The 12,233-nt window shown below is 38.0% G+C and overlaps 1 protein-coding gene and 1 pseudogene across 1 annotated transcript in view; one reads left to right on the forward strand and one right to left on the reverse strand.

Moving 5' to 3' along the window:
- The window catches only part of NTN4 (netrin 4), a 144,330-nt gene that overhangs the window by 43,487 nt on the left and 88,610 nt on the right, over positions 1 to 12,233 (reverse strand). The gene's annotated exons all lie outside the window — the stretch shown is intronic.
- LOC126021968 (zinc finger protein 593-like) lies at positions 1,357 to 1,732 on the forward strand (annotated as a pseudogene).

The raw sequence follows: 12,233 nt of genomic DNA on the forward strand, positions 1-12,233 counted from the left end.
GCAACATTTATTTCAGCCAGCCAGGAGGAAGGAAGGGCCTGTCTATTTTCCAAGAGCTTGTTTACTTGGAGAGAGAATGGATTTGACTTTCTTATTCATTTGCTAATTTTTCTTTAAATGAGGTGTCTCTGCTATCCTTAAAAATGCCTCTTTAGTGACCTGGAGCTATAGCACAGTGAGTAGGACTTTAGTCTTGCATAGGGCTGACTGGGATTTGATCCCTGGCATTCCATGTGGTCCACTGAACCTGCCAGGAGTGATTTCTGAGCAAAAAGACAGGAGCACTGCTGAGTGTGACCCAAAAACAAGAAAGAAAGAAAAGAAAGAAAAGACAGATCAAAAGAAAAGAGAGAAAGGGGCCCGGAGAGACAGCACAGTGGCGTTTACCTTGCAAGCAGAAGATCCAGGACCAAAGGTGGTGGGTTCGAATCGTGGTGTCCCATATGGTCTCCCATGCCTGCCAGGAGCTATTCTGAGCAGACACCAGGAGTAACCCCTGAGCATGGCTGGGTGTGGGCCCAAAAACAAAAAAAAAGAAAGAAAGAAAGAAAGAAAGAAAGAAGAAAGAAAGAAAGAAGAAAAGAAAGAAAGAAAGAAAGAAAGAGAAGAAAAGAAAGAAAGAAAGAAAGAAAGAAAGAAAGAATAAGAAAGAAAAGAAAGAAAGAGAAGAAGGAAAGAAAAAGAAGAGAAAGAAGAGGGGCCGGAGCAATAGCACAGTGGGTAGGGGCATTTATTTGCTTTGCACACAGTCAACCCCAAATGGATGGTGATTCGAGTCCCTGTAATCTCATATAGTCCCTTGAGCTGCCAGGCATGATTCCTGAGTGCAGAGCCAGGAGTAACCCCTGAGCGCTGCTGGATGTGACACCCCCCTCCCAAAAAAACCACAAAAATAAGAAAAAGAAAGAAAAGCATCTTTATGTTTTAAATGTCCATAAGGTTCTGTGAAGGACTTGACACTGTTTTACAAAGCATTTTCCCAAAACAGCAGTTTGAATCCCTGTATTCTAGTAAAGAAAAGGGAAATTCTCGACAGAAAATGTATCATGATGAGCCATTCATTCATTCATTCATCTTCTCCTCCATCTAATATCGAACATATTGGCATGAAAAGGAGGATGGAGGGGAAAATGGACTTCATGAACAACTGGATTTAATCAACAGTTATCTAAATTCAAGACGCTAACTTAGAATAGCTTAATACAATGAGTGAGAGAAGCAGAATGCCTGTCTCGAATACAAGTAGGGGCGGGGAGGAGGAGGGAGATTGGCGGCATTGGAGATGGGAATGTTGCACAGGTGAAGGGGGATGTGCTCGCAGCTTGGTTTTCTACCTCTAGGCAGGCGTTCTTGATTATGGGTCGCTCCCACCGCACAGGAGGGCACCGAGTGCACTCCCTGGCCCGCCACATGAAGGCGAAGCAACTGCGGTCGGATCTGGATGAGATTCACCGAGATCTGGGGCCCCAAGCTCTACACGAACCTGGCCAGACCCGGCAGCTGTGCCTGACCCGGACCTGCCAGGTTGTTTGGCCTGCTTGAGGTATTTCGTTGATTCTGCCAACCTGAAGAGCCACTTCTATCCAAAGATTACAAGAAAAGGCTGAAGCAGCTGAGTGTGGAACCCTACAGTCAAGAAGAGGGCAGAGAGGGCAGCAGGTATGGGCTCCTATATACCTCCTCCACAACAATCGTGTCCACTGATATCCCAGAAATGGATACATCTTCCTGACCTGGCCTGGTGATACAGGGCAGAGAAGCTGTCCATGAACAGTGGTGCTAAGTGCCTGGAGAGACTTGTCAACCTCTTGACTCTGGATTTGAAGAGTGGTTCTCTTTTCTGCGTGTACTCCCCACCAATAAAGGAACTGAGTGAAACCAAAAAAAAAAAAAGAAAGGGGGGCAAATGTGGCAAGTTGTTTTTATTTTTATTTATTTATTTATTTATTTTGCATAGGTGCAGTAAATATTGGGAAAATTAGAAAGGAAATTCCCTGGACCTAAGAGATACAGGGCGTCTCCACCCTTGAAGCATACTGTTAATGAGACAGGCTCCAGACATGTTTCGTTTTCAAACCCCAAAGTCTTTCTTTATGTTGCTGCTGCTTGTTGTTTGGGGCCACATCCTGGCAGCACTCATGGACTACTCTGGTGCTGAGAAATCGCTCCTGGCAGGCTCAGGGAACCACATGGGGAATGCCAGGGAATCAACCCTGGGTTCGTCCTGGGTCAGCTGTGCACAAGGCAAACACCCTACCACTGTGCTATCTCTTTACACACCCCCCCCCACCCCCCCAAAGTCTTTTTTTATGGAGCCAGGAAACGTTCTGCTCAGTGTGGTTGTCAAAGTCAGTCTTCTGTAATTATAGATCTTGGTCTTTGCACAGATCCTGGGACGAAGTCTAGGATAAAATCTTTCTTTATGGTTCCAGGAAAAGTTCTGCTCAGGTCGTGGTTGTTGTAGTCAGTCTTCTGTAATTAGTGATCTTGGTTTTGGCACAGATCTTAGGATGGAAGGTCTTCTGATTTCATCTCACCGTTAGGTGATGAGGCAGGGCAACCTGTTCTTAGATCAAGATTGTTGCTGTTTCTCATCATTAGGGTGTCATATGAACCTACCCTGGCTCAAGTTGGTGCCAGAGTGGTATTAGGGCCTCCCCTGGGGACAGGGGAGAATTTGATTCCTGGTGCTCATACAGGAAACTGTGCCAGTTCTAAGGTTGGGATCCAGGGTTTGGGGTGGACGGCTGATGTCCGATCACTTGAGGTCTAAGTCAAGTCCTCATGCAAATGTTCAGGGTGGAGGAAGGTGCCCTTGTATTATAAAATGTTATGGGGTTTTTATCCCTATTAGATAAGAACTTGTAAAACTAGAATTCTTCCTGAAATATCCTTGAGAAAACTAGAGGTTATAAGTTAGATGTTCTAAGGGAACACGATAATCTATATTAAAGCTCACCAGTATTTTTGTCCTGGAAAAATAGATTTTGCCAGAGTTTTAGTAAATTTCGTAGGATATTTTTTGGTCAGAGATGTAGGCTAATTTTTTGTTTGTTGTTGTTGTTGTTTTTTGGGTCACACCCGCGAGCACTTAGGACCCACTCCTGGCAGGCTCGGGGGACAATAGGGATGCTGGGATTTGAACCAACCCGTCCCTTCTGCTTATAAGGCAAACGCCCTGCCTCTATGCTATCTCTCTGGCCCAGATATAGCTAATTTTATGAGTAAATAATTTATAGGTGATATTAAGGAGAATATTCCATCCAAAATAAAACCCCCATTAGGACTAGGAATGGCATATATGTCTAAAATCAAATGTTGGCTTAGAGATTAAAAATTGAATCAAAACTATTATTATTATTATTATTTGGGGGTCTGTCCCTGGCAGTGCTCAGTGGCTACTTTTGACTCTATGCTCAGGGATCGTTCCCTATGGTGCTTTGGATCAAATCAGGATTAGTTGCATTATACTCTCTTTCTTGAATCAGAATCATTATTAATGCTTTAAAAATACAGATATCTGTTTAATGAAAGTGAACTTTGAGTGGAAAACTTAATATACATACTGATTTATGTTTGTGTTTAAATGTTGATTTTTAAGATATATATACCTGAAAATTTTCCAGTGTTAAGATGCACTGTTGCTTCAATTTAAAATGTTTAAGTTTTCAAGTCAGAAGACCTGGGTTGGCAGGGCTCTGAGGTTTCAGATTTTCATTTGTGTTCCTGAATAATTCTGATCCATGTATTGGTTTAGGAACCAATGTCTAGACAGAAGCAACACTTGTGATCAGATCATACTGGCTGAGAAAGTGGAGGAACTCTTCCTTCAGAAAAAGACTTCATTTGTGATGCAAAGTCTGACTCTAATTTCCTGATCCAAAAAAAAAAAAAAAAAAAAAGAAGAAGGATCTATTCGTTTAAAATTAGCCATGGTGGGCCTGAGTGGTAGCATAGCAGGTAGGGTATTTGCCATGCACATAACAGACTTGGTTTTCATCCCTGGCATCCCATATGGTCCCTGGAAACTGCCAGGAGTGATTTCTTAGTGCAGACCCAGGAGTAACACCTGAGCACTGCTGAGTGTGGACCAAACACATGCACACAAAATAAAATAAAATAAAATAAAATAAAATAAAATTAACCATGGTGAGAATGATCAATTAATAGAAACTGGGGTACATTAGGGTGTACTTTTTCCTCTTAGAAAGTTAGTACCCTAATTGTGCAGGAGGATTTTTTTTTTTGTTTATTGGGCCAAACCCCGTGGTGTTCCAGCCTTACTGGACACTACCCTGTGTACTATCTCCTTAGCACCCTGTCTAGTAGGATTACTCGATATATCCAATATGACATCATAGGAAAATTTATTTAGATAATAGACTATTAAAGGTCCATTTAAGTGACTAGAGATTTCAAGGAGAGCCACTCTGAAAGAATGTTCTTATTTTTATTGATTATTTGGGTTTTGAGGCTATACTTGGCATTGCTCCTGGCATGGTACTACTGATATAGAAATCATAGTACTGGATGGAACTTGGGCATGTGTACAAAAGCATGCACACAAGTCCAGTCCATGGAGCTATCTCCCTGGCCTGAGATTGCTCTTTTTAAACAGAGACTCAGTATTCCTCCAAGTCTCTTTGGAAACAGCATGTAGCATCATTCTGTTTACTTTGTGATCAATCCGCCAGTATGGGCCTCCATTTCTGCTTCTAGTCCAAGACTCAGCTGCAGAGACTTGTATTTCCCCTGTTGTCTACAGACCTTAAATGCACTGTCCCTCCACCCCCCACTCCATGTTGTAAAAATAATTGCAGTTTCACTGATATTCACCAGCCTTAAAAAAATAAACAACATATCTGGAATCCTCAGAAGCAATTTCTTGGCTACAGAAATGTGTAGCCGATTGTTTGGTTCCTGCAGTAGACTGTGGTTCAAGTTGAGATAGAGAGGAAGTCAGAACAGAGATGATTTAATTGCTCACAGGAATAAATCTATTGGGTTTGGAAACTTGGTTCAGAATATTGTTTATCCAGGTTTGATGAATTTATGACCACCATCCTTGTGGCAACAATGCTTAGTATAGTGCTTGTCAAAAGAGTGGGAGAGGAAAGAACAGCTTGGAACAGTGATGTGGCCAGTATGATAAATAGGGCTCACCTATAAGCTGTGAACAAAATTTTAAAGAATAGCACCAATAGTTATCAAGAATCAATGTGAATTGATCAATGAATTTTCTGAAAAAGATTTTTCTAAGACACTGTGACATCAATACATTTTGTTTTCTAGGTGAACTCATTTAAGGCAACAAAGGAAATAACTGATTCAAAAGTAAGACAAGTTTTATGTTTCAATGCCGTTAGAGAAAAATAATTAAAACTGCTACCAAATAAGGGATACTTGTTTTTTGTGGGGGGCACTGCCATATCCAACAGTGCTCAGGGCTTGCTCCTGGCTCTGTGCTCAGGAAATCTTTCCTGGAGATGCTCTGGGAGTCATGTGGTACCTACCATGTATAAAACTTGGCTCTACTTTACTAGTTCCCCTGCCTGAGATATTTCCTTAAGAGTGTTTTCCCTTAAGGCTGGAGAGATAGTATAGCAGGTAGGTATATGGCCAACTTGGATTCTATTCCTAACACCCAGATGGTCTACTTATGAGTGATTCATGAGCACAGAGCTAGCCAGAGTAATCTCTGAGCATTGCTGGGTATGGCCCCCAAACAAACAAATGAATAGCAACTACCTCAAACCAATTTTTTGATGCACATTGAATAAATAAATCCACTTATCTATTTTTGAGCAATGGACAAGAAACAGTAGACACTTTATTAATGTCAACTGTTACTATGATAGTTGCCATCACCACAGAATATTGAAATGATCTGTGTTGGTAAATTTCATGTCATCTAGAATCTATTATCTCCTACCAAAGTTTTACAGAACTTGTGCTTACCAAAGTGTTTGAGATGAGAGACCCAATCAATGTTTCCTGAGCTAAACTGAGCTATAATTTATATACTTCTAATAAACTTTGTTAAGGCAACTGCAGACTGTTTTCAATGATTCCAACACCCTTCCCCCCAATTCTTGGGAAAACAAAATTTTCAAATAATATGCAGTGTTGGGCTTTCACAGATCATTTCTGGAAGTCCAATATATTTTAGATGGTTATACAAAGTGAGTTGTCTATTTGTGATCATTTCACTATAGGCTAATTATTTCCTTGATACTCAATTATAGGCTCTAACACTGAGATTGAAGAACAAAAATACAAAAGGAACCTCCTAGAATCTGGCTTTCCAAGTGAAATATTCAAACAGATTTGATTAATACACAATATCAATAATATGAAAGACTACAAGATACACTGATGCAACAAAGTCTGATGATTTCTCTGTAGGTAAACAAGCTAGCAGAAAATTTTCAGAAAATACTATCAAATCATAATCTTAGATAATTAATTGAATATGTAGGAATAAATTTAATATAGAAGGTAAAAGACTGTGCAATAAAAGACCTTGTACAAAACCCATAAGACATCATTAAAAAAATAGCAAACACAAAGAGACTGAAAAAATTCCATGTTCATAAGATGGGAGAATTCATATTTCTGAAATGGCCAATTTACTCAAAACAACATATAGCTTTAATGCAATCTCTATAAAATTTCTAAGAAAAATTTAAGAAAAATTAAAAAATAGCAAAATTTAAAATTCAACCTAAAATATATTCTGAATAGTTAAATTAATCTTGAGAAAAAGAAAAATGAAGCATCACATGATCTGTTTTCAAACTATATTATAAAGTAATAGTAATTAAAATAATATGGTCGTGGAAAAGTAATATGATACTAGAATAAAAATTAATTAAATTAAAAGTCAGTATAGAATTGAGAACCCAGAAATAAACACATACAAATATAAACAGTTAATCTACAACAAAAAAAAGCTACCACTGTATAAGGGGTAAGAAAAAATCTCTTTCTACAATAGTAATAGTGCAGGAAAAATGGAACAGCTACATACAAAAGAATGTAATAATCACATTATAATTTAAAACATGAAAATAAACTAAAATGAATGATAGATTTGAATGTAAAATCCTAAACCATCAAACATATGAAAGAAAACAAGGCAATTCATTCATGGTATCTGCCTCAGAGATGTTTTTCAGGATTTGATCCCAGTGATTTGAGAAGTGAAAGGAAGAAACAATAAACAAATAATATTATAAAAAATGTTAAAGTTTTCTTCACATCTAAAAAATTCAGCAGAATAAAAAGATAGTCTACAAAATGGGAAATGGTGCTTACATATCAAAACTCTAAAAAGGGCCTAATAGCCAAGAATTCAAAGAACTCATACAATACAGAAGCAACAATAACAACAAGACCCCAAACAACCCAATAAGAAATGGGCAATAGATATGAATAGATGCTTCCCTAAAAAGGACACAGAGATCTCTAACAGGCAACTTTAAGAATGTAAAAGCAAGGGGCCGGAGAAATAGCATGGAGGTAAGGCGTTTGCCTTTCATGCAGGAGGTCATCGGTTCGAATCCTGGCTCCCCATATGGTTCCCGGTGCCTGCCAGGAGCAATTTCTGAGCCTGGAGCCAGAAATAACCCCTGAGCACTGCCGGGTGTGACCCAAAAACCACACACACACACACACACACACACACACACACACACACACACACACACAAAGTAAAAGCACATTTATACTTATTAAGGTAACTCAAGTGAAAACTATAATTGAAATAACATTTCATACAGCAAGAACAGCTTATGTTAGAAGGTAAATTCTGGAGAATGTGTGAAGGAAGAGGAACTCTCATATGCTATTAGCAGGGATGTGAATTATGTAACCATTCTGAAGAGTCTGGAGTTTCCTCAAAGACTAAAACTAGGGTGCTGACTCAAAGGGTTGGAGTGCATGGCTTGCATGTGGGTGCTCTGGGTTTGATTGCTTCCTTTCAGTAATGTTCTGGATGTAGTCCTAGAAAATGTACCCCTACCAAATGACTCACTCAAAAAATGAAGAAGTGGATGAAGGTAGCTAGTAATTAGGTGCAATACCCAGTCTGTCCCTGAGTAGTACTTGAGGTCCTCAACTTCTCCCAGAAAACTAAAAAGATATAGAACTATAAGATACAACAATCTTATTTTCTAGGTATCTATGATACCCAGAAACTGAAAATAAAAAAGCTAATTCAATAGTTATATAAATCCCCTATATTTATTGCAGCACTATTCACAATAGCCAACATATGGGACCAACCTGAATGCCTCTTTGTGTATAATCAGATAAAGAAGGTGTTGCATTCTCCATCCATCCTTCTATCTATCTATCTATCTATCTATCTATCTATCTATCTATCTATCTATCTATCTATCTATCTATCTATCTATATCTATCCATCTATCTATCTAATCTATCTATCATCTATCTATTTATCTATTTAATCTATTTATCTATCTATTTATCTCATCTATCTACAATGGAATAGTACTCAACCATAAAAAGATGGAAATTTACCATTAAAAAAAAGGGAAATAAGGACAAATATTGGATGATTGCACTTGAATGAAAAATTATAATGGAACAAAACAGATGAACAGACAAAATAAAATAATTACAGAACAACAGGACGCAGGTCACCAGAGAAGAAGGGGGGGTGTAGAAAATATCCAATGAATGTTGGGAATTTTTTTAAAAATCATTGTTACTTTTATTTTAAAAAAAGCAGTATTTCCACTGTGCTAGAAAGTGATCTCATAAGATGACCTATAAGAAAAGCATTTTCTGGTTAAAGTTGAGACGTGTTTTACAGTGGACATTAATACACTAGGGGCTCTGAGAAATCCTGAAGAAATCTATGCTTAATTCACTATTTCCTAAAGTTGAATACTAAAAGTTTTCTCTTTTTATAATTCCTTACTAACATCCCAGAAATTTAGTGTTCTGTGAATCAAGTCATGGAAAATACTGCACTACAAAAACAGATTAATCAAAATTTGTTTTTTTTCTCAGTAAATATTTATGCAATTCATTTCAAAAATTCTAAGTGTGCACACAAATAGAAATGCCGGTCTTGTTTAATTTGGATGCTTAGGGAATAGTAGGATGTTCTGGCTAAGTGCTACTTAAAAAATGAGCTGGTGATTGAATGCTAAAATGCATTTATCTCTTGTTGAAAACATACTGCACTGTTCTCAAATGTTCATGGGAAACCACAATGGGGATTTGGCCTCACAGGTCTTAGGCGATTGGAAGTTTGCCTCTTCTAATCAGCAACCAGAGAGGCCGTCTATGGGGCTGGTTTGTAGACCACACACCAAACAGCAGATTACTTTTATGCCTTTGTAAGCACAGCAGAAAACATTTAATAAGATGGTTGTTTTGAAAAGCACTGTACAAATTGTTGATAGAGCCATACACTGAGATAATTTAAAAATGTTAAATATTAACTTGTTTTTTGATGCTACCTTCCTCATAAAATCAAAGTGTGGAGAATGTTCTGGCTATAGCAGTGTCTTCACCAGCTCCTGGCACAAAATCTGGTACACTAGGAACTTGGCATGTCAGTACATTCACGTATTTGCCATAAACTTGATGATCAGAATTAATGATTCTAGAGGTGAACACGGGACATATCAACTAAGAAAGGAGTTGTTTTTTTTTGAAAATATTACTAAGAATTAATGAAAATGCTCCAAATAAATGCAGACTGTTCAACATATTATGAAGAGTCTTTAGATAAAGAGAACAATTGGATGTGCCAATGATTAACCAAATAAAATGACTGCCATTTGCTAACATGATTAGCCAACTATTAATGTATGCTAAAGTTTTTCCAATGACTCTATACTTTATACCAGGAAAAATATGTTGGGAAATATTATTACAATTGAACAAAGAACTCTAGCAGTGGCTTCCACTGATGTTGGGAATAGTACCTTTTTTTTTTTTTTTTTTTTTTTTTTTTGCGGGATCACATAAAAACCCTCTAAAATATAAAATCTTTCAAATCTAAGATATTTCAGTTTTCTCTAATATATAGATTTATACTTGTTTTTATTTTTGTTTTTGTTTGTTTTGGGTCACACCCCAGAAGCACTCAGAGATTACATCCTGGATTTGCACTCCAGAAATCGCTCCTGGCAAGGCATGAGGAATCATATGGAATTCTGGGTTTCGAAACACGGTCAGTCCTGGGTTGATTGCGTGCTAGGCAAACACCCTACCACTGTGCTATCTCTCTGACCCTGTTTTTCTACTTCTTGTAATTGAAGGGAACTAGCTATTTGCTGTAACCAGCACAGAGTAAATGGCTCTACATTAAGTGGGAGGAATATTGGATTTACTTTAACCCTAAAACATACTGGGAACCTTTGTTTTAAAATCTTTCCCAGATGTTAACTTTGTGTTAAACTCAATTCTCTGACCCTGACCAGAGGATTTTTGATTCTGCTGATCTGAATTGGCATCAGAATATTGTGCATTTTTAGGGGCTACTTTTGGCTCTGTAGTTAGGCTCTGGCAAGGCTTGGAGGATGCCAGAAATCAAATTTGGGGTCAGCTGTGTGCAAGGCAAGCATCCTCCCTCTGTGCGATCTCTCTTGCCCCCTATATTTGCATTTCTAACCTGTCCTCCCAGGACTATGTTGATATTGCTTGTCAGAGACCCCATTTGAAGCCACTAAATGCTTATTAACTTTAGCTGACAACTAAAAGCACAAGTTTAGCATGAATAGTTCTGTCTTGTACAATACCAGAAAGGTGCCATACTTTGTAAAAAAAAAAAAAGTCAGATCATGTCCTTCTGCTCAAAAGCAGGTTCTGGCTAATTGTTTCATCCCACAAAAAAGCTAACAGTCATCCCTTGGTTTATGGTCTATATTATATTTCTCACCATTTATAGCCTTTTATCCTGCAAATCCAAATCCTCAATTCCTATTCCAATGCCACCACATCACCTCCTTATTTTCTTTTTGACATATTAGGCACCTTATTTTCTTAGACATTTGCTCTCGGGTTTCAATATATACAGAATCACTTTTTTTTTTTTTTTTTGCCACACTCGGTGATGCTCAGGGGTTACTCCTGGCTAAACACTCATAAATCTGTCCTGGCTTGGGGGACCATATGGAACACCAGGGGACCGAATCGCGGTCTGTCCTAGGCTACCGTGGGCAAGACAGACACCTTACCACTTGTGCCACCACTCCAGCCTAGAAAAATTTTTTTATCTAGTTAAATACTTGACCAATTTCTTTGTTATATTTAAATCAAATTTTGATCTGATCTCACTAGTAATGAGGATTTCATTACTCTATTCAGTCTTACATCTTGTTTATAAGTCCACGTAAGTGCTTCTGCTAAAAAACCAAACTCAGAGAACAAGCAAATAGATGAGGGGTTACCAGAAGTTGGAAGTGGTCAACAGGGAGAGTGGATACAACCTTCAAAGCAACAGCTTCTCAGTTACTAATAAATTGAAGGACTATACCATACATCTTTTTACATAATGTATAGTGTAGTTTATAATATTGCATTGTATAGTTGAAAGCTGCTCTGCATAGATGTTAAAAGTTCTGATCACAAGCAAAAAATTGTAATTGAGGGCCAGAATGTTAGTAATGGGGGGATGGTATTTGCCTTGCATATGGCCAACTCAGATTTGATTTCTGGCATCCCATATGTTCCCCTGAGCCAGGAATGATTCCTGAGTGCACAGCCAGGAGTGACCCATTAGCATCACCAGGTGTGGCCCACAAAATTAAAAATTTGTAATAGATATTCATCAAACCTATCACAATAATCATTTCACAATATATACAGAAAATAAGTCTTATGCTGTATATCTGAAAATATTATAATGTCATTTGTCAATTATTCAATAAAATGGGGGAAAATATTGCATTTTGCTACTTTATTCCCATCCCAAAATGCTTAGCTTCTTGAAATCATTTTCCCCCTCCTTTTCTGGTGATACTAGAACTTGTTATCTCCTTACACACTACACTTATCACTTATTAATTATACATACTGTCAACCTTCTCTGCTAGAATCTAAGATCCTTGAGGGCAGAGATTTTTGTTTTATTTCTAGACATATGCTAAGCCCTTGGTACACAATAGGCAGACAATATGCATTCATTGACTGAATGAGGTGTCCTCAAACTTTTTAAACACAGGGCCAGTTCACTGTCCCTTTCTCAGTCC

Source organism: Suncus etruscus, chromosome 11 (genome assembly GCF_024139225.1).
Source record: "Suncus etruscus isolate mSunEtr1 chromosome 11, mSunEtr1.pri.cur, whole genome shotgun sequence".
Taxonomy (NCBI): domain Eukaryota; kingdom Metazoa; phylum Chordata; class Mammalia; order Eulipotyphla; family Soricidae; genus Suncus; species Suncus etruscus.